Here is a 15025-nt window from a genome sequence, read left to right on the forward strand (position 1 = left end):
CTGGTTCTAGCCCAAAAAAATGTACTCCTCAGACAGTAGCAACCTCAGGGAACTTGCTTTATGTGACAGTGGCCCCTATACATTTTCTGTAAGAAGCTCAGCCGGCCTATCTCTCTGTTTCTTATTCAGGTGTAGCCCGTCCCTAGTTCACCCATCTCTCAATTGTAGCAACAGTCACAGCACTCGTATGAGTCTTCATTTCAGTCAGCAGTAGCCTGTTAAATTCATGGCGCTGCAAAACCTCAACAAAGTTCACTTGTATGTGTTGTTGCTATTGATTTTTTACCCACGCCACCGCTAGTGCTGTAATTTTAGCCAGGCTTTCTCTTCTCTTTTGGTTCCAAACTACACTTAGATTCTTTGAGAAAAGTTCAAAGTTCAGGTAAGAAGTCTAACTTATTAGATAATAACGCTGAAAAGCCGAAGAAACTGATGCACCTGCCTAATATCGTGTAGGGCCCCGGCGAGCACGCAGAAATGCCGCAACATAACGTGGCATGGATTCTACTAATATCTGAAGTAGTACTGGAGGGAACTGACACGATGGATCGGCAAGGCTGTCCATAAATCCGTAAGATTATGACGGGTGGAGATCTCTTCTAAACAGTATGTTGCAAGGCAATAATGTTCATGTCTAGGGAGTTTGGTGGCCAGCGGAAGTATTTATAACCAGAAAAGTGTTCCTGGAGCCACTCTGTAGCAATTCTGAACTCGTGGGGTGTCGCATTGTCCTGCTGTAATTTCCAAAGTTTGTCGGAATGCACAATGAACATGAATGGATGCAAGTGATCAGACAGGATGCTTATGTACGTGTCACCCGTCAGTGTCGCATCTAGACGTATCAGGGGTCCCATATCACTCCAACTGCACACGCCTCACAGCATTACAGAACTTTCACCAGCATAAACAATTCCCTGCTGACATGCAGGGTCCATGGATTCATGAAATTGTCTCCATAACCGTACATGTACATCCGCTCCATACAATCTGAAACGAGACTCGTCCGACCAGGCAACAAGTTTCCAGTCATCTACAGTCCAATGTCAGTGTTGACGGACCCAGGCGAGGCGCAAAGCGTTGTGTCGTGCAATCATCAAGGGTACGCGAGTGCGCCTTCGGCTCCGAAAGCCCACATCTACGATGTTTCCATGAATGATTCGCACACTGACACTTGTTGATGGCCTAGCACTGAAATCTACAGCAATTTACGCAAGGGTTGTACTTCAGTCAAGCTGATCGATTCTCTTCAGTCGTCGTTGGTCCCGTTCTTGCAGGATCTTTCTCCGGACACAGTGATGTCGGAGATATGATGGTTTACAGGATTCCTGATATTCACTGTAATCTCGTGAAATTTGGGCTCAGTAGGATAGGCACGAAGGATACCCCTGGCCCTTAAAAATCCAGAAAAAAGGACTGTAATTAAATTCGCAAGATATTACTTCTCCATGATAAAAGAATTAATAACCTAATGCAATTAATTTGTTTAGTTCAGTTTCTTTAACTGAACGAGCTCTTATTTCAAAGATGATACTGATGGTGTGGCATTACGGATAAATGACCCTAATACACGTAGAGAGGATTCAGAACGAACTGACCCATTCCTTTTTACTAACCAACCAGGACCACTACAATTGTCTCTCAGTTCCGAGTGAAGGTGGCAGTTGTAGGAGGTATAATAATGTCTTCAGTTGTTTTACGGGAGATAATGTAATTGCTCAGGCTCTACTTTCACGAAATAAGTAGCAATAAGCTGCCACCTGTGAAGGAAACGTCGACGGTTCGCCTTTACAATTTACGTGCATGTGCATTACCTGTGTGCCAAAGTACTTCACCAGATGTGTAGGAATAGATAATTTATTGAGAAAAGCACAGATTCGGACACATGAGCTGAAAACTGCATATCCAATTAGAATCTTTATAGAAACAACGGAGGCCATTTAAAAAATGTACTGTAATCTCGTGAAATTTGGGCTCGGTAGGATAGGCACGAAGGATACCCCTGGCCCTTAAAAATCCAGAAAAAAGGACTACAATTAAGGTTCAGAAGTGAAAAGAAGCAAGTTATTTTCTTTTTAAGAAACGTGAAAATTTAGCATGTGCTAATGCGTTGAATATAATTACTATTGAAAACAATAGCTAGGTCTCAGTCAATCAGCGGTTTAAAGGTGAACCAGGTTTCATGAATCTAATAGATCAACAGTTATTATAGAAAAAGCGCTTCTGGGTGAGCAGACGCAGCTATAAAGAGGTAACAGTATATCGTATAAAAATTCAACTATACATTAAATATTTACGCACCTGTAGTATTTGGAAATAGAAGCAAATAAGAATTCGCTACTCATTCAATGCTGGTAACTTTTAACGGGCGATGGAAACATGCAGGTGAAAATTGTCTATGATACTCTCACTGAAAGGCGAATTTTTAGAAATACCATGATCTCTTTAGTGGAAACATCTTCACGTGAAGTATCTTTCCCTCCTCCCAGGGTTATTCAACATTCAAGTACATGCTGAAAGTTATTTACTGCTTCACAGTGTTTATGTTCGTAATAAATTTGTATTTTAGCCACAACAAAGGAATATAGATTTCATATTTGTAACCTCCATATCATTTTGCACTTCGCAGCCCCTGTACGCCTTCTGAAGCCGAAGAGCCTTATTTGGATTACTGTTTCCTTTCAAAAGTTTTATAATTATCGGGTTGTCGATCGTGATGTGTCTCATATACATTACAAGAACAGAAATATCAGTTATGATGTCTGACGCCTGTTTTCTCACCTTGGCCATGATTAATCCTAATCTGTTTCTTGAATGAAAACTTAAAGTGATCAAGGCATTAAATCATGAGGTGGAACCATCTGACAAGACATTCATGGTGTCCCAGGAGCAATGGCGAATATTCAGGGATATTACAGGCACGATAATTCGAAGCAAAAAGTCTACCAAACATGGGCTCTAAAGTACATATCTCACGCTGCTATGGTCACGTGTTCGTAGAAGATACGTGTTTCGCAGTAGAGAAGATGAACAAATGCTCATAGCTCTTAAACTACGCGCCTTGTAACAAATGTTTATTGGATATTTGCCTTGTTTTGGTTAGTACTACCACCACCAAAAATATGGAAAGCAATGAGCTTACAGTAGAAGAGATTTGTTTCACAGTATCGAAGACGAAGAAGTGCTAGTAGCTCTTAAGGCATGCAGTTTGTAGCACATGTTTACTGGACTTCTTTGATTCTGGTGATCCTTCCTGTCACATTCCTGAATACTGACCATTCATGTACATCTGCATATACATCTACATTTACATGGGTACCTTGCAAATCACGTTTATGCGCTTGGCAGAGGGTTCATCGAACCACCTTCACAATTCTCTATTTTTCCTATCTCATATAGCGCGCGGAAAGAACGAACACCTATAGCCTTCCGTAAGAGCTCTGATTTCCCTTATTTTATCGTTGTGATCATTTCTCCCTATGTAGGTCTGTGTCAAAAAAATATTTTAGCATTCGGAGGAGAAAGTTGGTGAGTGGAATTTCGTGAGAAGGTCCCGTCGCAACGAAAAAGCCATCTTTTAATGATGTCCAGCCCAAATGCTGTGTCATTTCAGTGACACTCTCTCCCGCATTTCGAGATAATAGAAAACGTGCTGCCCGTCTTTGAACTTTTTCGATGAACTCCGTCAGTCCTATCTGGTAAGGATCCCACACCGCGCAGCAGTATTGTAAAAGAGGACGGACACGCGTAGTGTATGCAGTCTCCTTAGTAGATCTGTTACATTTGCTAAGTGTCCTGCCAGTAAAACGCAGTCTTTGGTTATCCTCCTCCACAACATTTTCTATGTTTACCTTGCAATTTAAGTGTTTCGTAATTGTAGTTCCTAGGTATGTAGTTGAATTTACGATCTTTAGGTTTGATTGATTTATCGTGTAACCGAAGTGCAACGGATTCCTTTTAGCACACATCTGGATGACCTCACACTTTTCGTTATTTAGGTTCAACTGCCAGTTTTCGCACCATTCAGATATCTTTCCTAAATCGTTTTGCAATTTGTTTTGAGCTTCTGTTGACTTTATTAGTCGATAAACGACAGCGTCATCTGCAAACAACCTAAGACGGCTGCTCAGAATGTCTCCCAAATCGTTTATAAAGATAACTAACATCAAAGGGCCTATTACACTACCTTCGGGAACGCCAGAAATCACTTTTGTTTTACTCGATGACTTTCCGTCAGTTACTACTAACTGTGACCTCTCTGACCGGAAATCACAAATCCAGTCACATAACTGAGGCGATACTGTATAAGCACGCAATTTCACTACAAGCCACTTGTGTGGTACAGTGTCGAAAACCTTCCAGAAATACGGAATCGATCTGAAATCCCTTGTCATTGGCACTCAACACTTCATGCGAATAAAGAGCTAGTTGCATTTCGGAAGAACGATGTTTTCTAAACCCATGTTGACTGTGTGTCAATAAACCGTTCCTCGAGGTAATTCATAATGTTCGAACACAATATATGTTCCAAAATCCTGCTGCATATCGACTTTAATGTTAAGAGCCTGTAATTAAGTGGATTACCCCTACTATCTTTCTTGAATACTGGTGTGACCTGTGCAACTTTCCAGTCTTTGGGTACGGATCTTTCGTCGAGCGACGCCCTGTGTACATACAATCTGCTATCATTAGGGTCCTCAAGTTGTTACTTAAGAATACGGTGTTGCTCAAATTTATTTACGACTTACATATGGGGGTAGTATAAAATTTTCCGTGAGCTACGAGGTATGTTTTGTATTCCAAGAAGTTTCTCCCCTAATACACAAAGCATGTACCGGGCAGGGTAAGACACAGTCACAGAAGCGATAATGTTTCACCAAAGAATTTAACTGACACAAAAACCAGTTTCATAAATTTACAATATGTGATGTGTGAACAAAATTTTATCGTCTATTTATAGTAACATACTATTGGAACTTCCTGCCTCGATAGTAATAGTGGCTGAAGGGAAAAATGTGTGGCTTTTTGAATTACCTAAGACAGCATCAGATTTCATCCAGGTACAATGCCATGAGGATAAACATATGGTTATCCAACTAGTGTTTTACTCCAATAACTGAAGATTTTTTATTGCGTAAAAATAAGTGGTTCTTACATCAACGACTGGTTTGAGGCTATCGGTAAGAGCCTGGACAGAGCGCCAGAACAAACGGTATATAGATGTCTGAACTTTTTTTTGCATCTGATTTCCAATAGCAGTAAAGTCTTTTTTTAAATGAGTGACACACAACTGTGTTAATAGTCATTTATTATTACCAGTTTCGGTATTGTATCATCATCCCGATATTTAAATAACGTCACATTGTTCTTGACTATTTTGACAATATTCCGTTCTTTCTGAATTTTCTTCTGACGAGAAAGCTCTTGAATAATATCACTGTGGCGCTAAAAACAAGGCAAAAAAACATTTTTGGCCAAGAGCTTCTTATGACGACAATGTCAATCGGAAATACTTGGAACCTCTGAATACTTTTTTTGTTTAGAATCTGACACACAACTTTATTAACAGCGTTCTGTTACTGCCGGTTTCGGTATTGCACCTTCATCTTACCCAGAACAGGAAGAGGAAATGAAATAAAGCCTCACTGGGTTTGAAGGTATGTGATGTTATATCACGGAATACAAAATCGAGACACATTTAAAAAGAACTAGGCAATAGGATATCATGTTGAAAAAAGTGGGAATTATGTCAGAATGTTAGAAGTAGTCACAACCAAACTACAGTAGAAAATTACAAACAGTACAGTAAGGTACTTAAAATGTAGCAAATTCACAAGATAAAATTAAAACCATATTGTCGGTTGTGAAGCAAGTATCTGGTCAACAGCACAAGTTCGAAGATACAAAGTCAGTTCGTAGTAAAAATATTTCTATTACTGATAACTCACATGTATGTACAGTGTTTAACAATCGTTTTCTGAGTATTGCTGGTGAATTAAATAAAACCTTAGTTTCTACAGGGAGTCATATAACTCTCTTGGAAAATGCCTTTCCAAGATTGATGTCTGAAGTACTCCTATGTGATAACGACAAGTGGGAGACTGAGTCAATAATTTAACCACTGAAGACTAAGGACTCTCATGGATACGATGGAGTGCCAGCAGGATATTAAAGTACTTGCTGCACATGTTAGCCCTGTATTTAGCCATATATCTAAATTTTACTTTAAGAATGGTCAGTTTCCTGAACGATTAAAGTACTCAGTAGTATAGCCTCTTTATAAAAAAGGAGAAAGGGATAATGCAAACTATTTTAGACCGATTTCTATGGCATCAGTGTTTGACAAAGTTAGTGAAAAGACTGTGTTTGTAGGTATAATTGATCATTTTACTTCACATAATTTGCTATCAAATGTACAGTTCGTTTTCGAAGTGGTTCAGCAACTAAAAATCCTATATTTTCTTTTGTCTGTGAGGTACTAAATGGATCACAGAAAAAGTTTCCAACACTAGGCATCTTTTTTTATTTAACTAAGGCGTTTGATTGTGTCGGTCACAAGATATTGCTCCAGACGTTTGACCATTATGGAATACGGGGTGTAGCTCACAATTGGTTCAAGTCTTACTTTAACAACACACAGCAAAAGGTCGTTATTCACAGAGTAGAGAATGATTGTGAGGTGGGGGTTCTGAGTGGGGAACAGTCATTTCGGGGTACCCCAGGTATCAGTGCTGGGGCCACTCCTATTCCATATTTCTCTAATGATATGGCATCTATTGTTACAGGTAATTCTAAAATATGTCTGTTTGCTGATGACACTAGCTTGGTAGTAAAAGATGTTGTGTGCAACATTGGCTCTGTTTCAAATAGTGCAGTTCATGACATAAGCCCATGGCTTGTAGAAAATCAATTTACGCTAAATCACAGAAAGACTGAGACTTTACAGTTTTTAACACAAAATTCAACAAAACCCGATGTTTCAGTTTCATAGAATGGGCATGTGATTAGTGAAACTGAACAGTTCAAATTTCTAGGTGGTCAGATAGATAGTAAACTGTCGTGGAAATCCCGCGTTCAGTGATAGTTCGACACAAAAAGTAGTCTACTTTGCTTATTTTCATTCGGTTCAGAAATTGGCGGTTCGGACAATAAGTGGTGTTAAGTTTGCGAACCTATTATCGACCCCCTGTTCATTAGTCTGGGTATTCTAACATTGACCTCTCGATATATATATATTCTTTACTGTCGTTTCTTGTTATCAGTATCTGCTTATTCCCAAGAATTAACATCTTTCACTCAGTTAATACTAGGCAGGAAGGGAGAAAGATGTGCAGCCTACTACTTCATCCATTTTCAATAAGCTATCACAAGAATCTTAGCAATAAACCACGCGGTTTCAAATCCAAACTGAAGATTTTCCTGATGGGTCGCCCCTTCTATTCTGTTGCGGAGTTCCTTGAAAAAGTAAGCTGATTCCAGTGTTATAAAATTTGGTTGCGTTTAGATAAACTTATAAATTTTGGGTTCATAAACATTTTATTTCTTGTTGTTACTTATATGTTGTAGTTTCACGCACTGACGGGTTCCATGACCTTGGAGATTTGCTCCTCTATTTCATCCTACGAAACAAGACGTGTAGTATAAAAAATTAAATAAATGAGCCCAATTATCAGCATGACATTGCACCCCTGTGGTCCAGATGCATGTATTGATTTTGTTGAAAAGGGTGTCATAAAGTTGTTGCAACGCGAGAACCACAATATGAGGCAGTCAGTTCACAGATACAAGTGCCACGTGTAGACGAGCATTGTCCTGTACCTCCATAATGTAACATAAGGGGTTACACATGAGGACGCAGTTTACCCCTGACATACCGCTGTGGAGACAGAGTTCCCTTAATCACAACCTGCCGGGACGCAGGGCCCATTCCTCCTGAAGCCATATACTTTAGCGGGGAACAGGACTCACTCCTTCTGAAGTCGCCTAATCGCCTGCAGGTAATAGCCCAAGACATCCTAGCAGTTTGTGGCCTCACATATCAGCCTACCGCAGGTGATTTTAGAGTGAATGTGCTTGCAGTTTTAGTACGTAAAGTGTGAGAGAAAATGTGGCTACTGAAAGCTATGACCTTTACGTCTCAAAAATTGTTGCAAAGTGGTGTAGCGCCATGGACATGCAACATTAAGGATTGCAGAAGCTTAATTAAACCTGTTTCTACTGTGGATCTGGTTGATGTGGAGTTTCAAGAAGACCACAATCACACGCAAATACCTTCAGAGGCGAAAACATAAATTGTAATCTGAAGAGGAAAGCCACAAAATATATTAGTGAGAGACCATCAAAGCTAATTTATAATCTGTTAAAAGCCGAAGATACGCAAGAAATAACGATCGGAGATGTCGACAGCTTTTATAAATCTATTTGGAAAGTTAGGCAGAAAATTGTGCCGAAAATTGCCGACGAGTATTGAAGACGTTCAGATCTTATCAACTCCCTAAATGTGGAAACTAGAAAAGGAACAAATTTCATGCTCGGAAATGGCGAAGAGAAAAATTGTAACTTTTCGGAATCTGAAAACCTTAAAATATTCACTCAGTGCAGCACAGTGTATGGTGATAGAACATTCAAGTAGTGCAAAATTTCTTTGTCAGCTATTAACAATCCTTGGGTTGTTAAGGGACATTATATTCCAATGGATTTTTTTCGTTTTCCAACGACAAGAAAATTTCACTCTATCACTACGTCATTCAAACAATTGATGATAAATATAATGATCTAGGTCTGACATTTTCAACATCAAACACGTTTTCAGACTTTGAAGGAACCATAATTAAAGCGGATATAAGAATCCAAGGGTGCAAATTCGATTTAACACAGAGCTGGTTGCCAAAAGTACCACTGGAACTTGTACATGACAATTACTCAAGTAATTCAATTGGAAAGTTTCTGCCTTATATATTTGACTTGCCGATGCTAGACCCCGATATGTTTGATGACTGTTCTAGTGAGGATCTCATATCAGCGTTCCCTACATCGGAACAACGGCAAACATTTTGTGATTTCTTGTTGGAAAGTTATATAGAACCAAATGCACTCTTTCCTCTATCTGTGCGAGCAGAACTAAGCTGTGATAGACAGCAAACCACAAACTTATGAAAGATTCCACAGCAAATATACATTCACGTGACAAAAGTCTTGGATGCTTCTTCATATCGGTCGGACCTTCTTTCGCCTGACGTAGTGCAGCAACTCGACATGACATGGACTCAAAAGTAGTTTGATGTCCCTTTTAGGAATGCTGAGCTATGCTGCATCTATGGCGGTCCCTAATTGCAAAGTGTTGGCAGGCGGAACTTTGTACACGAAGTGACTTCCCGGTTAAGTCACATAAGTGTCGGATGGTCTCGGTGTCCATATAATTTTTCTCGAATTGTCCAGAATGTTCTTCAAACCAATCGTGAAGAGTTGCGGGCCGGTGACATGGCGCATTGTCATCTATAAAAATTACATCGCTGTTTGGGAAGATGAATACTATGGATGCTGCAAATCGTCTCCAAGTAGCCGAACGTACCATTTCCAGTCAATGATCAGTTGAATTGGACCAGAGGACCCAGTCCACTCCATGTCAACACAGCCCGCGCCCTTGTGGAGTCGTCACCAGCTTGCAGAGTGCCTTGTTGACAACCTGGCTTTGTGGAGTCTGCGACACACTCGAACACTACCATCGGCTCTTGACAACTGAAATCGGGACTCATCTGAGAAGGCCAGGTTTTCCAATCGTCTAGGGCCCAACCGCTATGACAACGAGCCCCGGAGAGGTGCTGTAAGCGAACTCGTGCTACTAGCAAACATGCTCGCGTCGGTTGTCTGCTGCCATAATCCGTCACCGCCAAATTTCACATCACTGTCCTAACGGATACGTTTGTCGTACGTCCCACACAGATTTCTACTGTTAGCAGCGACAACTCTAAGCAAACGCCGGTGGTCTCTGCCGTTAATGAAGGCGTCGGCCACTGCGTTGTCCGTGGTGAAAGGTAATGCTTGAAATTTGGCATTCTCATCACACTCTTGACACTATGGATCTAGAAATACTGAATTCCTTCACGATTTTCGATATGAAATGTTCCATGTGTCTACCTCCAGCTTCCAGTCCGCGTTCAACGTCTGTTAATTTTCGTCGGAAACGTTTTCGCCTGAAGCACATAAGTACAAACGACAGCTCCAGCAACACACCACCCTTATTATCTTGTGTACATCGTAGTATCACCATCTATGTATATATATATGTATATCGCAATACCGTGACTCTGTCGCGTCAGTGTTGTAGTTTCACTTCTGTAGTCCAAACATTTACAGATTACTTAAGATGATGAAGCAAATTCAGCTCGACTCTAAAATCGCAATAAATTCATCAAAAACCAAGAAAAAGGGAGAGAATTTTCCAGCTTTCAAGTTCATGGTACAGGAACTGGCAAATTTCGAAACTGTAAAAACTCCCAGAATTCAGCTCGGCTCTAAAATCGCAATAAATTCATGAAAAAGCAAGAAAAAAGGAGGGAATTGTAGAGCTTTCAAGTTAATGGTACAGCAAGTGCCGAATTTCAAAACTGAAAAACTTCCAGATTTCAATATGTGAAAATCTGACCTACAAAATCAAAGCAGGAATCACACAGTTTAAAAAATCAGGTGATTTTAGGTATACATTTAATTATCAGGATATAAATGAAGAAATATTGTAAATATGTTTTAAAATACAAAAAAGTTAAACATGCAAATATTTTTGGGGTATGAACAGCTTGCCTGGGTAATTCTACGCGAATTTCCTTTAATGACATCTATTTTTGAGAATATGAGGTTATTCCCAAGAATTTGCAGCTTCCATTCAATTAATACTAGACAGAAATTCAATCGGCATTTGGATCACACCTCCTTGACTCCTGTGCAGAAAGGCGTATAGTATTCTCTTGCATCCGTTTCCAAGTTGCTGCGAGATGTGAAAAGTCTTGATGGTAATCCTCGCACTTTCCAATCTAAATTGAATAATGTTCTCAGGGCACAATCATTTTATTATGTCTAAAGTTTTTAGGAGACATTTCAGCCGGTTCTTGTGATTCATTGTTATTGTGCTAGTTTATATCCAAAAGAAATGAGATCCCCACGTCATATTTAATCGTATTCACGAAAAACACGAAAAATTTTTACAGCTTCTACCACAAGTACATAGGCTAGACAGCTTTGTCTGCCTGGAGTATTCATATAGTTTAGACTTAAGAATGGGCCGGGATGAGCCCCGTTTTCTGGGCAGAAAGAACAAGCGAGAGAACGCTAACGGTTTGATGGGCTGGTCACACAATCCGCTGTCATCGCCCGATGCGCTGGAGAACCGTCACCAGCTTCGAAAAATACGTCTACCTGCTTTAAACAGGAGTAATTGGTCCTTCCCTTTCCGGACCCTAGCAGGCTCGAGGCCAACGGATCCCGTTCTTCTGACCGAGGGAAGAATGAGTCCTGCGCCCACCAGAGGTGACCTGAAGTCGTACCTGATGGCCCCCATTTCCTGTTGCCAGGACTAACACTGCTGTGCCTTTTCGTGAGGCCTTTCCCCAGGTCGCCGTCGTACTCACCGACGTTGGTCATCCGTGATAATGCAGAACAGCAATTCGTTGCTGGGGACAACGTGACGCCATTCGTCAACCGTCAAAGCTTCGAACGCAGCTGTCCGCGTTGTGGTGTTAACGACGGCCTACGCGTGGGAAGATAATGTCTTAGTCCAGTTGCTGGGCGTTTCACGATTCGACCGCTGGGCGAATGAGGACCCACAATGAGAACCCTTTCAGATTCTGCCAGGTGCTGATAACGCTGTTTCACACGAATACTGGGCGTCCTTCACAGTGATCTCTCAACATGTGATGCTATTCACGCCTGTTGCATATCCTATCACGCACTAAACACTAAAAACGCTAATGCACTCTGGTGGACGTTCTAACAGTCCCAGAGAATTGCACCTTTAGTAATTTACATAATACGCTGATGGCGTGTACGTGTATAAAGCTATACTAACATCCGACGGTGTCCTCTGGGTGTTTCGTCTTTTTTTGGGGGGGGGGGGGGCAGTGTAATTAATAATATCACTACCCGTGTCAAGCATCGTCATGTGTAAAGAAGAAGATAAATACAGTACCGGCCATTAAAATTGCTAAACCACGAAGATGACGTGCTACAGACGCGAAATAATTAGCTTTTCGGAGCATTCAAACAAGGTTGGCGCCGGTAGCGACACATACAACCTGCTGACATGAGGAAAGTTTCCAACCGATTTCTCATACACAAACAGCAGTTGACCGGCGTTGCCTGGTGCAACGCTGTTGTGATGCCTCGTGTAAGGAAGAGAAATGCGTGCCATCACGTTTCCAACTTTGATAAAGGTCGGATTGTAGCTTATCGAGATTGCGGTTTATCGTATCGCGACATTGCTGCTCACGTTTGTCGAGATCCAATGACTGTTAGCAGAATATGGAATCGGTGGGTTCAGGAGGGTAATACGGAACGCCGTGCTGGATCCCAACGGCCTCGTATCGCTAGCAGTCGAGATGACAGGCATCTTATCCGCATGGCTGTAATGGATCGTGCAGCCACGTCTCGATCCCTGAGTCAACGGATGGGGAAGTTTGCAAGACAACAACCATCTGCACGAACAGTTCGACGACGTTTGCAGCAGCATGGACTATCAGCTCGGAGACCATGGCTGCGGTTATCCTCGACGCTGCATCACAGACAGGAGCGCCTGCGATGGTGTACTCAACGACGAACCAGGGTGCACGAATGGCAAAACATAATTTTTTTTCGGATGAATCCAGGCTCTGTTTACAGCATCATGATAGTCGCATACGTGTTTGGCGACATCACGGTGAACGCACATTGGAAGCGTGTATTCGTCATCGCCATATTGGCGTATCACCCACGTGATGGTATGGGGTGCCATTGGTTACACGTCTCGGTTACCTCTTGTTCTCATTGACGGCACTTTGAACAGTGGACGTTACATTTCTGATGTGTTACGACCCGTGGCTCTACCCTTCATTCCATCCCTGCGAAACCCTACATTTCAGCAGGATTATGCACGACCGCATGTTGCAGGTCCTGTACGAGCCTTTCTGGATACAGAAAATGTTCGACTGCTGCCCTGGCCAGCACATTCTCCAGATCTCTCACCATTTGTAAACGCCTGGTCAATGGTGGGCGAGCAACTGGCTCGTCACAATACGTCAGTCACTACTCTTGATGAACTGTGGTATCGTGTTGAAGCTGCATGGGCAGCTGTACCTCCTGTACACGCCATCCAAGCTCTGTTTGACTCAATGGCCAGGCGTATTAAGGCCGTTATCACGGCCAGATGTGGTTGTTCTGGGTACTGAATTCTCAGGATCTACGCACCCAAATTGCGTGAAAATGTAATCACATGTCAGTTGTAGTATAATATATTTGTCCAATGAATACCCGTTTATCATCTGCATTTCTTCTTGGTGTAGCAATTTTAATGGCCAGTAGCGTACTTTGACGTTACTGAGTCCTGTGTGAATCATGCTGATCACAAGTGTGTTCCGATGTAGAAGACATTATTGAAGTTTCTGCTCAATTGCATCACTTACATACTGATACTGAAAGTCTTGGCATATCGCTACGATGTGATACTGGCAATTTCAGAATCACTGAGTTTTCCCACCAACAATCTTTCCGAGTGGATCGTTAACGCTTCGGTAGAAGTTTCCAGTGAAACACACCATCAAATGCGTTTGTATACTGTATAAATGATTAGTATGTACAACTGACAATTTTAATCCAGTCACAACTGATTTCAGGAGCACTTTCAGGTATTCCAAATTAATTCGTTATTTTTTATTTGCATCAACTGTGGATTTTGATTTTAACCTTGTTTTACAATTTATTCTTAATGTTATTGCACAGCCTAGATTTCGGGTTACAAGCCCATTTTCAAGTACATTACTGATTCCAAATCATGATAATACACAGGTAAACTGATAACAAAGCAAAGATAATCATCTCAAATTCTTAAGGTATCGATCTATAGCTTAATGTTCAATTGTGTCAATGAATCCTTTTTTAACAAATTACATACATTATTACACATTCCCCAATTAAACGACAATGAATGGACTACAGTTATGCATCAGTGAAGATATTTGTAACTACGATGGACTGAGTCCCCAAGTTTTGCTCCTATCCTGGGGTTGTGATCTCATCTGAAAGAGATGAATAACTGAATTGGGTTTGCTCGTTGAATAATAGGTGCTTGATATGCACATCTGTTTTTTAATTCCTAAAATTTCTAATTAGTAAAGTGGCCCCCTTTTCATCTGTGTGTAAGACTTGTACATGTGTTGTGTGTTTGTGGTTATTGTTCAGGCAATGTTCTGCAAAGGCTGAATCAGGCTTCTTCAGTCTCCATTTTCTGTGGTGTTCCTTAAGCCTGGCACAGATTAACCTCCCCGTCTGTCCATTGTAGCAAGACTGACACTCACGGCATGTGATTTTATAAACCCCACATTTTGTGATAGCTGGTTCTTTGTCTTTTGCATTGAACAAGAAACTACCTATTGTCTGAGGGAAATAGGAATAGACAGAGAAACCCTTGGCCTTCAAGATGTTACTTATGCTATTTGATTTTTTACCTATGAAAGGTAATCTGCACCATTTCTTTCCTCGTTTGTCTTTGTCTTTTTGTGGGAGCAGTAGAGACCTGGCTTGGTCTTCATCTTTTTACCTAAAATTTTATCGATAGTGTTGGGGTTAAATTCGCTATTTATGGCTGAATTGTGACACAAGGCTAAAAATAGTGTTTGTTTAGTTAATTCATTATTAATTATTTGTTTAGAGACAAGTCAAGAAGGTTCGTCTGTACCGTATTCTTTGCATTAAGTATTTGAAAAAAATGTAATTTTCATGGATTTCCTACCCCGTATTACAGAAAGGGAAGAAAAGTGGCTTACTGGATTTGTCTTTGTTTTTC

Source organism: Schistocerca piceifrons, chromosome 1, assembly GCF_021461385.2.
Source record: "Schistocerca piceifrons isolate TAMUIC-IGC-003096 chromosome 1, iqSchPice1.1, whole genome shotgun sequence".
NCBI classification, from domain to species: Eukaryota; Metazoa; Arthropoda; class Insecta; order Orthoptera; family Acrididae; genus Schistocerca; species Schistocerca piceifrons.